Genomic DNA, 17305 nt, shown 5'->3' with positions numbered 1-17305 from the left:
CCACCAGACCCCTGCAACTCATTCAGAATGCTGCAGCTTGTCTGGTCTTCAACCTCCCCAGACACTCCCATGTCACTCCCCTGCTCACTACCCTCCACTGGCTGCCTGTTAGCTCGCATCAAATTTAAAACATTGGGCCTAGCATACCAGGCAGTCAAGGGTTCAGCCCCAGCATACCTCCACAAGATATTCAAACCCTACATGCCAGCCAGATCCCTCCGTTCTGCTACCTCCCCCTCTTCGCACCTGCACTTCCAGAACACGTCTCCTGTCTGTTCTGGCCCCACGATGGTGGAATGACCTCCCCATGGAGGTCAGAACAGCTGAGACACTGACCCATTTCAATCGACGACTGAAGACTCACCTCTTCAGGCTGCACCTCTCCCCATCCCTCCCTACCTCCCTGTAATCTATTAAATGACTAAGCTTAGGGTTGTAACTAGGTAGCTGTTTCGTAGGTGACTTAGTTAATGCACCTGTCTTAAATACTGCTTGTATTTTTTTCCATAGACTGCGTTGTTGCCGTTCTCGTTGTGTTAGTGTTAATCAGTTTAACCTTCAGGGTCCAAATTGAACCATGCGGTTGTTCCCTGCACTTGGACCGATACTTCTCTCTAGGGTTTTCGTCATACTTGTTCCTGGTTATGGTTATACACTTTGTTGTACGTTGTTCTGGATAAGAGCATCTGCCAAATGCCTGTAATGTAAGTAAAAGACACACGACAGCCCGCTTGGAGTTTGCCAAAAGGTACCTAGAGCACTCTCAGACCATGAGAAACAAGTCTGATGAAACCAAGATTGAACTCTTTGGCCACAATGACAAATGTCACGTCTGGAGGAAACCAGGCACCACTCATCACCTGGCCAATACCTTGGCCTAAGGCCAGCCTGGCTCTTGAGTGCGAGTGAGCTCCCTGAAGCATATCGTAGTGAGATTTTCCACATTTCCTTGCTTTGAATGTCAAATAAAACGCACCTGCAAGACCCACAGCTTTACACAAATGAAGATTCCACAGCCGTGAACTCATTTGTCCTTCCTAGCAGTTGGTTATCAGAGACTTTGCATTACAGTCAATTTTATTTGCAAATCAGATCCTGAACAGACAGGAGACGTGACTGGGAAGCGCAAGTGCGAAGAGGGAGAGGTGCCAGGCCTCCTTAGGTAGTTGAACGGAGGGGTCTGGCTGGCATGTAGGGTTTGAAGATCTTGTGGAGGTATGCTGGGGCTGATCCCTTGACTGCCTGGTATGCTAGGACCAATGTTTTAAATTTGATGCGAGCTATAACAGGCAGCCAGTGGAGGGTAGTGAGCAGGGGGGTGATGTGGGAGTGTCTGGGGAGGTTGAAGCCCAGATGAGCTGCAGCATTCTGAATGAGTTGCAGGGGTCTGGTGGCAGATGCCGGTAGGCCAGCCAGAAGAGAGTTGCAATAGTCCAGGCAGGATAGTACCATTGCTAGAACCAGGAGCTGGGTTGAGTAGGTGGTGAGAAAGGGGCGGATTCTCCGGATGTTGTACAGGAAGAATCTGCACGCCCGACTTACCACTGCGATGTTCTTGGAGAGGGACAGCCTGTTGTCCATCACCACTTCAAGATTCTTGGCACAGGGTGACATCGGCACCAAAGTGTTCCCTAGGGAAATGGAAAAATCAATGAGGGGAGAGGTTAGGGCGGGAATGAAGATTAGCTCCGTCTTACCCGGGTTGATCTTTAGGTGGTGATTGTCCAATCCATCAGTTCAAGGTGCAAAAGAAACACACTAGAGTGAAGTAAAGACCGTAGTGCCAGAAGTGACCAGATAGATCAGGACTCCAACCCTGTAGGGTAACTTGTTCAGCAAACAAACAAACAATCCTGCCAAGTACAAATTAGCACTGAAATCACATTTGCCTAATCAGAATCAGACAAAAACAATCCTGCCAAATAAAAACTAACGTGATCACATTAGCCTAAACTATAGGCTAGGGAGGGGTGGGGAGAGGTGCAGCTTGAAGAGATGAGTCTTTAGTCTGCGCTTGAAGTCAACCTCAAAACTGGCACTGAACGGACCGTGTGGTGCTAATTTGGGGCACACTAGTTAGCGTGTCCAGAAGGGGCTGTAAACAAGATTGCCCTGTACTGATCCTCTTTTTTTGCCAGAGCGCTGTTCTTATTTCCTGGCAGAGAGAAGCAAAGTATGAAAATCGTGGCTAGAACGGTTTTACAGCGCACCCATGTGGTCAGGGTGCAGAACTTCATGTTCTACTGACAGGTGACACGGTGGATCAAATTCTCTAAATTTTTCATACCTTTATGGCAACGTTTTCTTGTCCGAGATGTTTGATGGGTATGGAATAATTATGAATTGTGATGTATGCAGCAGCTCAGAAGCGGATAAAAATGTTTACTCATGTTGGACGGTCCTGAAACAGACTCGGTAATCTATCGCACATCGTCATTACTGTGTGCAAAGGATTACGGTGTACACACTATTATATAAGGGAAACTGAATTACAGATGAACCATCGGTGACCAATCTAGGATCAATGAATAAATTCAGCACTGGAGGCATTTCAGGTTTTGGCTCCATGGAAATCTACAAACAGCTGCAGCCTTCTGAGCAGACTGGCCAGATCGGCCTTCAAAAGTCACTGTTTGAAATTGACAGATGCTGGAAATGGACCAATGGGTGCTAGCCTGCTTTGAACGTTTATGGGCATGTGCAAATGTAATAAAACATCTGTTACATATACATTGATATTATTATATATAAACATTATATATATTGACTTGGGGCCTCTCTGTGTGGAATTTGCATGTTCTCCCCGTGTCCGCGTGGGATTCCCCCAAGTACTCCGGTTTCCTCCCACAGTTCAAAGACATGCAGGTAGGCCGATCGATTGGAGACCCTAAATTGCCCATAGGTATGAGTATGTGAGTGAATGGTGTGTGTGCCCTACAATAGATTGGCGGCCTGTCCAGGGTGTATTCCTGCTTCTCGCCCAATGCATGCTGGGATAGGCTCCAGCACCCCCTGCGACCCTGCTCAGGATAAGCAGGTATAGGTAATGGATGGATGGATGGATGGATGTTTCGGGAAGGTCCGGATGACGGGCTGTGGTGTCAGCAGGAGAAGATCAGGGAGAAGAAGGATAACATCAGAGGCAGAAGAGGAATATCCTGTGAAGTCCAGCAAAAGAAACGGTCGTAAAAATGCACCACAACTACAGGAAGAACTCAATGCAACCAGAGAGAAACCGGTTTCCCTGACTGCAGTGAAACGGCGACTACAATCTGCTTGTCTAAAAGGATGTGCATCTGCCAAAGTAAAACTAACCTTTTTGGCCAGAAGCCATACCACCACGCATTCTGTAGGGGGTCCTTCAGTGCCCTGGCTAAAATCCCAGATCTGGCTCTCGCCACCTAATCATCCCCTGATTTAATTGGCTAAAAAATGTTCTCTCCCTCCAGTGGAGCCGCTCAGTGGCCAACAATAGAGGATTGTGGTTGTACTGGGCAGCTCCCAGGCGTGAATGTGTATGAGTGTGAAGCAGGGTGTTCCTGCAAAAGAGCATCCGTGCTCAGCGAACCTACCCTGGGTAAATAAAAGTTAGATTAAAAAATAATGTTAGAGTCAGTAGGAATTGAAAAAAGTGTTTGTTCTTTGGTTTGTTATTTAATAAATCAGCCAGTGTTAACTGAATTCTATTCTACCTAAATTATTTTTTTTGTAAACATACAGGAGGCCTAATACTTTTGCCCTGTACTGTATATATAGTGATCTCCATGATGTTTGGGACAAAGCCATATTTTTCCTTGATTTGGCTCTGTACTCCTTAATTTTAGATTTGTAATCAATTCATATGTGGTTAAAGCGCAGATTCTCTGCTTTTATTAAAGCATATTTTATTACATTCAGGTCTCAACATGTAGAGATGACAGCACTTCTTATACATAGCCCCTCATCCCCCCTTTTTCACATATGGGAGGGGGGGGGGTTGCATCATGAGCAGCTTCTTTCCTTTCTTTCCATCACTTTCATAAAAGTTAACACTTGTCTCATCTGTTCGTTTTTAAGCAAACTAACTCTCTAACTCTTTCTGGTCTTTATGTTTAGTCAGTTTGAAGTTGGTTAAATTGTACTTTATTGATCCCTGTGGGGAAGCTAGGATGGGTCAGCATTTGACCCCCATCCTAGCTTCGTGGGAGCAGTTGGCTGTTTTTTTTTGGTGTGTGGGAATACCCAGAGGAAACCTGGGAAACCATGTGAGAACATGCAAGCATAGGGAGGAAGCTCTTTGAGGTTATGCTTGCGTCGTCATCCCATTATGATAGTCTTTGAAACATCTAGGCCTACGTCCTGGAGAGTGTTCTTGATCTCTTCAACAGACGAAAAGGAGTTTTCACAGCTGAAAGTATTCTGTCATCCACTGCAGTGGTCTTTCATGGTCTACCATGTTGTTTGCTTTTGGTGAGCTCACCAGTACGTTCCGGCTTCATAACAAGCATTCAAACAGTTGATTTTGAGACACCCAATATTTTGAGGAATGTCTCTGATTGACTTAGTCTGATTTTCCAGCCTCATGATGACCTGCTTTATAGGCATTGACACTTCTTTGGTCCTCATTTAGAGAGACAACAGCAACAGACTCCAAATGCAAAATGAATGCCACAACACAGTCGGCCAAGAAACAACTGTGCAGCCAATTGTCAAATTACTTCCAGTACCCGAAAATATGGATGTGGGGGGGTTTGACTACATATAAAAAGGTTTGACTTCCTACACAGATCACCCAATGTGGGTGTAAATGTCCTCAAATTAGAGCAGAGAGTCTTCACCTTAACCTCATGTCTATTGCCTTATTTCAAATCCAATATGACATTCTTTGAAGTGCATTCCACTACATAACTGGATTTTCTGGGGCCTGCCTCAGTGTTGGACTCCTCCAATGGTCAACACATATCAGAAGGATTCTAGGAATGCATAGCTTTCAATGGATGAAGGGTTCCAGTTTAAGAAAGTAGTGACAGTGCAGTACCTTGGTTTTTACTCCAGATGGCAGAAAAGGCTGTAATAAGAGAATCTGTGAAAGAAACTGTAGCCCCTGTACTGAGCTGATTCTCTGCTCCTGTTTGTACATTCTCTTATTTTGTGGACAGGGGGTGCCAGAGAGAAGGGTTTGCAACCTCACTGGCAGGACTAATAAGGTGAGAAGTTTGGAGTGAAAACCTCCCCACGTCAGCTCACACTGTGCACCGGATATTCGCAGAGCGTCTGGAGTAGGGCAGCAGGGAGCTGAAAAAAGATGACATGTTGTGAACAAGCTTTATGGAGCATGGCGTACAGCCTGTGATGACTCACACAGCCCTGCATTCACTTGATTTTGTAAGTCTCTCGGGAAAATGGTGCTTGCTAATTGGATAAAAATGTAGTCCCGTCTGCACCCAAAGACTCAGGTCCTCTGGACTAAAAACCCAAATAAACGGTAATCCCTGACCCCGGGGTTTGCTTCTCACTGTATGTTGTACTGTATGAGCCTTGCTAACTGCCATAGCTGGTGACCTGGGATGAACCTGCCTCCAGACAGTGACATCACAAGCTACTGTATAACTGAATGGAAAATGCAAGTCCTGTGAGGCTACATGTATCCACCAGGATCAAACTTCCATCTAGAGCATATGTATGCACAGATACTTACTGCTGTATGTCTATACCTCCCTTGGTTCATATTAACAGGTCACTGAGAAACTCCCAAGCTTGCAGGACCCAGTATGCTCTCTTCTGGAACAATCCAACCTTTATCTGGTTTCATTACCAACTGTACAACCACGTCATTGTCGCACAATTGTTTTTTGAGTAGGTTTTCATAAGCTTGTTGGAGATAAAAAGATGTGTATGTATACGTGTGGGGGGGGAAATATTTTTGTACTTTCTTTTCACATTTTAGTGAAGAACTATTTGTCTTCTGTGAAGATTTGTCAGTAGTCAGGTTCCTTCTTTTCAATGAGGTGAATGTAATCAATAAACGTGGTTGTTGTAAGAGTGTGTGCTGTAATGTGTTTGATCTGACCTCTTTTTTACAAAGACATGTCCAAGTGTATAGAAGCCAAACATGCCCTAACAGCACAGGACTGCATGTCATCCATGTAACACGTATGTCTGTGGCTTTGGGGCCTTGGGGAACGTGGGACATGTACAGTAATACATATGACTGGTTCTGTGTCATTTACACATGGTCGTTTTATGCATCTTGAGCATCTGGATTATATTCTGACCGGGGTTATCCACATCAAAATGCACATGTGAATTCTCTCAAGATGCATTGCTTGAAATTATTCTTAGTAGCAATATGGAAGGATAATTCTTTTCAGAACAAACCTACTATAAGAGTAGTTACAGAAATCAAACTTTGCTATGGCTGCAACCAGGGAGGACAGCCATATTCTGTTGTATGTTGTCTGTCGGATATGACATCTTTCCTTAATTTCAAGAAACTGAAAAATGCCATAAAACTTGCTGTTTTGGAAGCGGCTACCATTTTGTTCTTCGAGAGGCGGAAGAAAACAGGAAGTGGGTTGGTCAGGTTTTGCATTTTACATGCAGACAGCAATCGAATTTCAATTTGGCTAACCAAAGATGTATCTGACTACCAAGTCTAAATGCAATGTGGTTAAGTCTTATTCAGATTCAATCTAGAAAGAAGTCATTTGAAATGACCAGGTGAAAATGGGGTCTTTGAGAACATGTCACATACTCCATATGAATTTGACTCATCAGTGCTATGCGCACATGTGCCAGTTGACACATATGAATACTGATCCTCAAGTCTGTGGGGAGTATATCCTACTTTCTGTCACTTTTTTTTTGGTCTGCAGGGACAATCCAGCCCTACTGGAAACCATTATGAGAGCACACTGTGTATATTGGGGGTTTTCAGCCATTTCTGATCCATGGACCCCCACCCAGGCCCAGAGGTGGAGTAGAGGGTGTGATCTCAGATCCGCGGTGGTACCTTCACAAACCCTCTGTGGCCCACAGACCTCCAGTTGTAAACACAGGAAGTGCACACTTCCACACTGTATCTTCATACAGCCTGCAGTTCAATGCTGGCCTCTAGATGGCGCCTCAGTATTATTTAATGGCACAGACCAATGTTCAATGTGCATGTGAAGTTTATGCAGTATGTGTATTTATATATATACACACACAGTTTTTAATTATGCTTTTGCTTTCATTCAATCAAGTCTAAAGAAGTATCTGCCATTGACCCCCCTGCACATTACACCAATTTGGGGGGTGGGGGGGGTGGGGGGGGGGATTAAGAAATATATAATTATTGAAATACATATCAATATTATATTTGGCAGTATATTTTTAAGCAAGTCAGAAGATGAGTTTGTTGTGTTTTTCAAGTGTAATCAATGACTTGTATGGAAATGATAAAAATGAGGAGAGTTATCCATCTCGTTATGAATTTGTGAGTTTTTTTAACCATCTCTTTGTGAATACATTTTTACAGAAATTTAGGAAATTGGAGAACCAAATAATTGTTTGCACAATTCATTCTCCTCAGCATTGTTTTTTGTAAGACTCCAGGAGTTAGTAGAAGCAGGTCTGTAAACTGTAAATAATCAGTTTTCTTTATTTTGCAGAAGTGGAATCAGTTCACACAACAAAGATGCATGTCCAATTTCCACGGAGGGGCAGTCCCTCTGGGCATTTATAACAGTCATATCACATCACTTGGTGTTTGCATTCAGCTCAGCCAATCATCATTTTTTATGTACACTGGTCTCCCAAATAAGGCCAATAATGTTAGATTTCCTGGTTCTGAGAGAGAGCTTGGGCAGAACTCCTTCACTAGTCCAGGCCCCCTCCCATCTAAACTACAATGTTATTATTCAGTAACTGTGAACTATGGATAATATTTGTAGTGGTAAAAATAGGTTCAGTTTCTGTCCTTTTGTTTCCTATGTTCCAGAAACGTTTTCCCACTTTTATCCACTTCACTGGGAGTTGGGTGCAGTTGTCTGACGCGTGTTGCAATTGAAATAAAAACGTATTATTGTTGTTGCTCTTGTTGAATTTATTTACAAATGAAATGAACATAAACTGCAATAATAAACAAAAACAATATAAAAGTCCATTTAAACTTTTCCAGCTTCCACATGTCCACTTCGGTTTGTGCAAACACGGTCAATGATCGTTTCCGCTCGTACCCGTCTACCGCCTCCGGCCTGCGTCACCACACCATCTTAAATATAATTTATTCCCCCTCCACCTATAGAGGGACACACTCATAAAATAATTAATACACACTAAACAATAAATAACAAATGCATAATAAATTCCTTTATAACTTTAACTTAAATGTAGAACAGAATAAATAAATGCCACAATAGTTTTTTGGGGTTCTTATTATAATTACTATAAAACCAACATAATGGCTCCTACAGACCGGCCCCTAATTGTGTGCCTATGCAACAATTACAAACAGAAATACTATATAAGCAGCCGTTCTAAACATGTATTCTAAACATTAAAGAAAAATCAAGAAATGAGTGTGTACAATGTGGTACTCATCTTTATGTGTTGCCAAGCAGGTCAATCTTCATTCAGTGACCTCTGAGCCTTCAAGAAGCAGGCAGAGCTTTGTCACTGGTCTTTCCAAGACTCCAGTCTTAGTCTTGAGTGTAACAGCTCTTGTTAGTCCTTTAGAGTCAGGCTGGACTTCGAGTATCTTTCCAAGAGGCCAGGATCCACGAGGAGCTGTGCTGTCGACCACCATTACGACATCCCCTTTCTGGAATCCTCTTTTTTCAATAAACCATTTCTGTCTCTCTTGTAATAATGGTAAATACTCTCGAGTCCATCTTTTCCAAAACAAGTCAGCCAGGTACTGAACTTGTTTCCAACGTCGTTTAATGTACAAATCAGACTTCTGGAACAATCCAGGAGGGAAAACAGGATGAGTCTTTAAAAGGAGAATGTGGTTCGGAGTCAGCGCCTCAAGGTCTTTTTCATCCTCTGTAACAGTGGTAATAGGGCGGCTGTTTAAGATGGCTTCTACTTCACACAGTAGAGTTTCAAGACTTTCGTCATCGAGTTCTTGTTCTTTCAGGATGGAATAAAGAATTTGTCGCACCATGCGGATAAGTCGTTCCCAAACTCCACCGTGATGTGAAGCTGCAGGAGGATTAAAACTCCAATGAACTCCTTTCTGAAGCATTGCTTTCTGGATCTTATTTTTGTTCCAATCAGAGATGGCCTTTTGCAGCTCATTTTTTGCACCAACCAGGTTAGTCCCATTGTCAGATCGCATGTGTGTGACTTGACCTCTCCTACACACAAACCTTCTCAAGGCATTGATACAAGAGTCAGTGTCCATCGAGTGAGCCATTTCCAGGTGTATGGCTCTACTTGACATGCATGTAAAAATGACTCCATACCTTTTCACGTGACTTCTTCCTCTTTTTACCTCAAAAGGCCCAAAGTAGTCTACTCCGACATTGCTGAATGGTGGAAGATCAGCTCTCAGTCTCTCCTTGGGCAGATCTGCCATCTTTTGCTCCCCCATCTTGCCTCTTATGCGTCTGCACACAACATTAACAATCCAGTACTTTTGCCGGAGTTGTGAGAGGATGTGATTTCTGCCGCCGTGCCCAAGGTGTTCACGTATGTGACGAAGCACCAGAGTGGAAATGTGATGATCCTTTGGCAGAATCATTGGTCGCTTGGCCTCATCAGGCATTGCTGATTTGTTCAATCTCCCTCCTACTCGTAAAACTCCATCCTCTAGCACTGGATCAAGCTTGTAGATGCTACTTTGTCTGTTGAAGGCCTTTCCAGTAGAGGATGTTTTCTCTAACTTTGCCATTTCCTCTGAATATCTCTGTCTTTGGCAGAACACAATGATGGCCCTTTCTGCTTTCCATAGATCATCCAAATTTATTGACTGTCTTCGAAGTGTAGTCTTTAAAGCTTGTATTTAGTCACACATCATTTTGCTCTGGGCTCTTGTTTGAGACTTTGTGTGATGAAACATTGTCTGAATATCTGTCATCACTGCAACAGGCTCTTGTCGGAATCTCGTAAGAACACCAAAAAGAGAGCTTGTCAGATCTGGACCTTGCAAGAGTTCTTTTCTCCTAAAAAGGTAAGTTCAAAGTATAATGTCCATCTAGCAAATTGACTGAGTTTTCTGCTATAGTCATGAATTTCTTGTCCTCCAGGGACATTTCAACTTTGTCCTGTGAGCTTTCGTTGAAGTCATGGTTATATTGCTGCAACAACAGCTCTTCCAGGTTTATAACAGAAGTTCTGTTTGCCGTGACTTTAGGACAGCTATTCATGCAACTTCCATTTAGAGGACCATTGACAACCCAGCCCAATATGGTTTTAACTGCGTATGGCCCATCTCTTTGGCTGTTGACTACTTCCCATGGTTCTAGAGCCTTTGGAACATTGCTGCCAATCAACAACTCCACGTCGGCTTTGATTCTGAGAATGTTCACCTCACTAAGGTAAGGAAATCTAGAGAGATCATCATTGGTGGGAATGCTATATGTGTCTACTGGCATTCTTCTCTGAGTGTATACCTCTGGTAATGCAATGAAGTTGTTTTCATCTATAGCAGAGACCTCTAACCCTGTGATGACGTCTGAGCTCACAGGCTTCTCCTGGGACATAGTTCGAAGCAAGATGTTGGTTTTTCTCCCTGTGATGTTTAATTTACTAATGAGGCTCTTTGTGCAGAAGCTTGCAGAACTACCAGGGTCAAGAAATGCATACGTATGTATTACTTTGCTTCCTTTTGAGTGTTTTACCTGAACTGGCACAATGGAAAGCATGCACTCTGTGCTACTCTCTTTGTCACCAGCCCCAGAATGCTCACCAGCTCTGAGCGACACCTGCACACTACTCACATGGGCTTTCACTGACGGTTCTGCCTTGATATGTAGTACACTAGGATGGTTTTTCTTGCATATGGAGCAACTAAGACGCCCTGTGCAGTCTTTGCTCACATGCCCAGCCTTCATTAAACATCCAAAACAGACTCCATTCTGTCTTAGGAATGCGATCTTTTCCCTGTGTATTTTATTTCCAAATTCAGAGCATAATTTCAGTTCATGATACCCTTTGCAGAACAGGCATAAGATATCTGGGCCTCTAGGTTCCTGGTGTGATTTCACATTAACATTGGTGGCAAAGGTTCCTTTTGATTTGGGATTCACTGTTATTTTAGGTTTTACCTTAGCAGAGCTCAAATTCTGAATATTGCCATATATTGGGTCTGAAATTATATTAGCTTGTTTCTCAATGAACGAAACCAGATTGACTGTTCTGACTCTGCTAGTACATTGCAGCTCACACGCCTTCGCGCGCCACTTTTCTCTGAGCTTATATGGGAGCTTAAGAACAATGTTCCTCATGTTAGAAACTGTATCCAATTCTTCCATGTACTCCAGTTCTTCCATGGCGTTGCAACAAGTTCTAAGGAACAATGCAAAGTCCCGTAAAGCCTTTGAGTCCTCAAATTTGATAGTAGGCCAACTAAGGGCTTTCTCCATATAGGCACAAGAAATTCTGTATTCATTTCCAAAGTGCTCCTTCAATAATGTCTTTGCTTTCTGATAGCCTCTGTTTGGATTCATATGTTGACAGCTTCTAACGAGCTCCTGAGCTTGTCCTCTGGTGTATTGAATAAGAAAATGTAACCGGTCTTGGTTATCGCCTGTTTTTCTTTCAATCATGTGTTCAAAACAGTGGATGAAAGATTTATACTGCAGAATGTCTCCATCAAAAACTGAGAGGTTTCCTTTTGGTTAAGTAGAAAGAATCTGCTGTTTTACAAGAATGTTTGTCAATTCATTCTGCTTTTTAAGTATGCTAAAAAGATTTACGGACTCCTGATGGGGGCTTGTTAGAAGAGTGCCTTGGTCCCTTGCCTGCGATGTATGTTGAGTGGCCTGTGTGAAAGTACTCTGGAGAGTGCTATGCTGAGACTGTGGTTGGGCAGTGCTGCTAGTATGAGCAGAAGGCTTAGAGGTATCTTCACTAAGCAAGACAGGAAACTGTACTTGAACACCCTGTTTAGGCCGTATATCTGGTCCACTTATGCCAACCAACGGTGATTGTTTCTCCAGTGTTGCATCATAATATGCATTCATTGCATCTGATTGTATTTCATTTGCTATACAATTCCCATCAACAGAAGTTTCGGCATTTTTGAGGTAGTTAATTTTCGCTGTGTTGGCTGCCAATTCAGTTTGAATCTCTAGCGTCTCTCTTCTTTTCCTAATTTCTTCCTTTTGCTGATCAAGTTGCTCTTGCTGTTTTTCTAGAGCGTGCTTCTCTTGCAACGTAGCAGCCTTGGCCAACAGAGCCGCGCGCTCTGCTTCTGCGCAAATGCGCGCTGAAGCTGTGAATGAGACACTTGATTTTGATCTACTAGATCTGCTGGACCTGTCACTTCTGATAGAGGAAATAACTGACAGTTGATCCTCATCATTTGGACGAACACTTGAATTAAATTCAGAAGAGGAAACAGGAACGTTAGGAACCGTACTGTGAGGATCAGGATTTTCGATGGCAGATATCCACTTAATCACATTTATAAGAAAGGCGTTAATTTGTGCAATTCTCGGTTCGTACCAGCCTTTTAAATCCTCCTTTTTATCCTCTTCATTCAACATTTGAAGGTATGATACATGAAGACCTTTGAATTCATTAAGCATGTCATTGAATTTCGTCAAGTTTCCCTTAACTTCATCAACATACTCATTGTCAGCCATGAGAGAATTAACAATGTTCATTCTTCGCGTTAAATGCGACATTTTTCCCGATCTAGAGGAACGCAATCGCGCTGTGGCTTCATTTAAATTTAAATCCTTCTCATTCCTCGCATTTACTTCTGTGTCGGAGTCAGCCATTCTGCTCCTCAAAAAGAATTTCTATTTCTTTTCCAGTAGAAACAAAAATTAATTTCCTTCAATTAGCGTAGTCCATTCAAACACTGCTTGTATTCCAATTTCAAAGCCTTAAGTTTGTTGCGCTAATTCAAACGCACCCTATTATTTTCTCAAGCTGAATCGGGTTTTCTAAACAAAACATTCAAGTGTCCATACATTCAAGTGTCCATACATTCAAAATAAACCTTGTAAAATGCAGTTTCAATTCCAGTTATGTTGATATCATTCCATGTTCCGTAAAATTATTTAGCTTTGAAACACATAGCTCTGCCGAGACGCTCTCCTTTGTTTGATGCATCCCGCGAAAAGCAGCCTCTCCAAGTTATTTCAATAATCCACATCAAAATGATCCAGAACCAGGTCATTGACTAAATGTAGTGGTAAAAATAGGTTCCGTTTCTGTCCTTTTGTTTCCTATGTTCCAGAAACGTTTTCCCACTTTTATCCACTTCACTGGGAGTTGGGTGCAGTTGTCTGACGCGTGTTGCAATTGAAATAAAAACGTATTATTGTTGTTGCTCTTGTTGAATTTATTTACAAATGAAATGAACATAAACTGCAATAATAAACAAAAACAATATAAAAGTCCATTTAAACTTTTCCAGCTTCCACATGTCCACTTCGGTTTGTGCAAACACGGTCAATGATCGTTTCCGCTCGTACCCGTCTACCGCCTCCGGCCTGCGTCACCACACCATCTTAAATATAATTTATTCCCCCTCCACCTATAGAGGGACACACTCATAAAATAATTAATACACACTAAACAATAAATAACAAATGCATAATAAATTCCTTTATAACTTTAACTTAAATGTAGAACAGAATAAATAAATGCCACAATAGTTTTTTGGGGTTCTTATTATAATTACTATAAAACCAACATAATGGCTCCTACAATATTGATAAATTATGTTAGTAAAAATACACACACACACACATATATTTTTAACCCTGTCACGCCCATACCCGAGCGAGGGTAAACATTGCCGAATAAGAGGCACAGGAAGTTAATTTTAAAAAGTTGATGCTTTCCCCCAAAAAACCGGTGTTGGAATTTATTTACAGTGGGCAGTGCAGAGATATGTCGTCTTATCGCGGAAACATACAGACATGCACAAACTAACAAAAAACAACAAAAGATTTCAGGTTGCAAATACTTTCAAGAACACTTAAATTCTTCATAAATTACAATTCAGTTGTTGTATAACCTATGACCTTTTCCACTGAGATCCCACCACAGACTAACTTGGGCCAGGGATCAGAGCTACTATAGTACTGGTACTGGTAGCTCCTCCCTCCAGCCAAACCAACACATCAATTAATCAATTAACTTTTACTTCTCATATTTCAAAATCCCCGTTAAGGCATAATGTGTAATAGCATTTATATTGACCGAACAATGTAAAAATTACAATTGCAAATTTCTCTATTTCCTACTATACTAAAAAGTAACCCAAACCTGCAACTGCCATGGCTCTTCCCAAAAGGAAAGGACTGAGCATGCGCCAGAATTATTGTCAAACATTTTAACCCCAACTTTGTCATATACTGTATGCAGTCCTTTTTGCTGTTTTACTACTGTCTGGACATTCTGGGAAAACATTTGTCAGCTGCTACATTCTATTTATTTGAATGAAACGCTGATCATTACCGTTTTACGGTCAGTGAGATTTTCGACTTTCGGCCTGGTCAGGAAGAATCCATCACGTGTTCGCACTTTGCTCATCAAGTGTGCAACACACATGGTGAGAAGGACTAGGGTGTCTGGACTTTCACTGCGCAGTTGTACGTGTTCCTCATCCTCATGCTCATCCTCTTCCTCATCCGCATGCTCGTCCTCTTCCTCATTATCATGCTCATCCTCATCCACATGCATGTACTCATTCTCATGCTCATCCTCATCCACATGCATGTACTCATTCTCATGCTTGTCCTCATCCTCCTGCTCGTCTTCATCCTCATCCTCATCCTCGTCCTCGTCCTCATCCTCATCCTCATCCTCATCCTCATCCTCATGCTCATCCTTGTTCTCATGCTCATTCTCATCCTTATCCTCATCTTGCAGCTTGTCAAAAATGGCAGAAATGAGATCTTTTCTTTCCCTTTTTGTCTCCTCCAGCAAAGACCACCTTACCTTCAGTTTTTCATTGGCCTTGAATGAAAGGCTCATCATGACTGTTTCACCGTAGATGAGAGTTCCTACTGTCATGCCTGATGGGAAGAGTTCATCTGTTTGCACTTTGCTCATGAAGTGTGTGACATGCAGTTTGAGCAGGGCTGGGGTGAGCGGACAGCCACGGCGCAGCTGTATGAATTCCTGGTCCTGGTTCTGGCCTGATCTTCTCAGCAGCTTTTCAAAGATGGTGGAATGAAGAATGGGATTTTTTGTACCCCTTTCCTTTATTGCCTCCTCCAGCAAAGGCCACCGTACCTTCTGTTCTCTTTCAAGGTGAATCACTATCAGACCTTTTGATACTGGGTCTACTTCCTTCTTTTGTTTTTTAGTTTCTGGTGTCATGTCTTTAAAATACTTCTCCAGGTGTCTGGCCAGCATTGTAGCCAAGACTAAATAGTCAACATTGAAGAAGTGGTAGGAGGTGTCATCCAAAGATGGGATCGAGCGATTAAAGGACATCTGAGCTACATCATCTATTGTGCTATCAAACATTTCATTGAACAGGCCTTTGAAACAAAGTGGCAGACAGGAAGAGTTACTCTTATAGAAAGAGACTGGAATGCCATCAGGTCCTGGGTGTTTTGGGTTAGGGAGAGACTTTGCAACCATTGCGATGTCTACACTTTTGACTCGTTCATTGCCATAGAAAAAAAATGACTTCTGCTCCAAAAAATTGGTTTTCTTTAACTCATCGGTGTAAAAAGGGGGAACAAGGTTTGATGCTGTTGAAGTAAGCTGGAGACAGACAGGTTTATGGTCCGAGTACTCTACAGTGTCAAGGATCTCACAGGTTTTAACTCGCCACATGGACTCTTCCTGCATGAAAATGTAATCTAACCTGGACTTGCTATCATTTTGAGAGTAAGTGTATTTTTTCTCTGTCGGATTGATTCTTCTCCAGACATCCACAAGGCCGAGGGATGCGGTGAATTTCTCAGCACATCTTCGCAAAGCGGCATGGTTGTCCTTTTTTTCTGTAGATATCTTGTCAATGTACGGGTTGAGAGTAGTGTTGAAGTCTCCTCCAATCACCAACACTCCTTCAGCACTCTCTTGAAGGTATGGTATGAGTTCCTCCAAAATAACTTTGTCTGATTTATGGTTGTACACATTTACAAGGGTGTAAACCTGGCCTTGTATTATACATTTTACTATGATGTACCTTCCATATGAATCTTCATCAGACTCAATAATCTCATGAGCAATGTACTTTTTAATGAGGATGGCAACTCCTTTACTTTGTGCATCATGCACTGTGAAGAAAGGTTTCCATTCTACTAATGTTTTGAGTACATCTCTGTCATTCGGTCCAATGTGAGTCTCCTGAAGAAAGACAATGTCATCTTCCTGAAAGATTTTCTGTACATCTGTGATGTCAGCGACATATTTTTTTTGTTTTGTTTTTTTTTTTTTAAGGCCATTTATATTCCAGGACATAAGAGATATCTGAGCTTCATCTCTGTTCATGGCTGCAGTTCATGAAGATCCACTGCTTCAGGCGTTGCATACAGTACAGTTCCTCTGGTTCAGATTAGCTGTTCAATGTTGTTCATGTCAGTCATTGTTCAATGATAACTCGATGCTGTGCAGTATTACAGCAACTTAGCTTGTCGATGTGCTGAAGTAAAGTAATTTTACTCACCTGCACAGTTGTGAGTACACCTGTAGAGACCACCAGAGTTCACCGAACCTGAAAGTATCAAATGATTAAGATAACCATGTGACTTCCTGAATTTGGACCAATAAGAAGCATTTGTGTGCTGATTCCTGACCAAACATGGAGTGGCATTTCTGAGTGATCACCTTGATCCTATATCCTATTTGGCACTACGTGCACGCATTGTTGAACCTCCACTCCTGAGTAAAAGAAAGATTGATGAAGCGTACTTCCTTTTGTGTGTTCATTCCTAATTATAACCCAATATATATGTACTGTATACAGCTACATACAGGCACCAGCAGCACAGCATCAATGCAGAATTTCTGCTGGTATATTATTCATATCCATAATGAAAACTGTTGGAAAGCATTTTACTCATTTACTTTCGCTTTTAAGTCATCTTGTAAAATGCAACATCTTTCTAAGTTGTTCATTGTTTCAGGAGGCATTATGTCTTGTGTTGTTCTTCGCTACCCCATTTAGCTGTATCAATTGGTAAGCACGTATGAGTGATGG

At 42.1% G+C, this 17305-nt stretch overlaps 1 long non-coding RNA gene across 1 annotated transcript in view; it reads right to left on the bottom strand.

The window, feature by feature from the left end:
• LOC135261896 (uncharacterized) overlaps nt 1-17305 on the bottom strand; it is a 60457-nt gene that overhangs the window by 30062 nt on the left and 13090 nt on the right. The window contains exon 2 of the long non-coding RNA XR_010332058.1: nt 16772-16819. This is a non-coding gene — a long non-coding RNA (uncharacterized LOC135261896). The remainder of the gene's footprint in view (nt 1-16771; nt 16820-17305) is intronic.

The sequence above is a fragment of the Anguilla rostrata genome, chromosome 8 (genome assembly GCF_018555375.3).
Source record: "Anguilla rostrata isolate EN2019 chromosome 8, ASM1855537v3, whole genome shotgun sequence".
Taxonomy (NCBI): Eukaryota; Metazoa; Chordata; class Actinopteri; order Anguilliformes; family Anguillidae; genus Anguilla; species Anguilla rostrata.
This window is presented reverse-complemented; position numbering and strand designations above follow the sequence as displayed.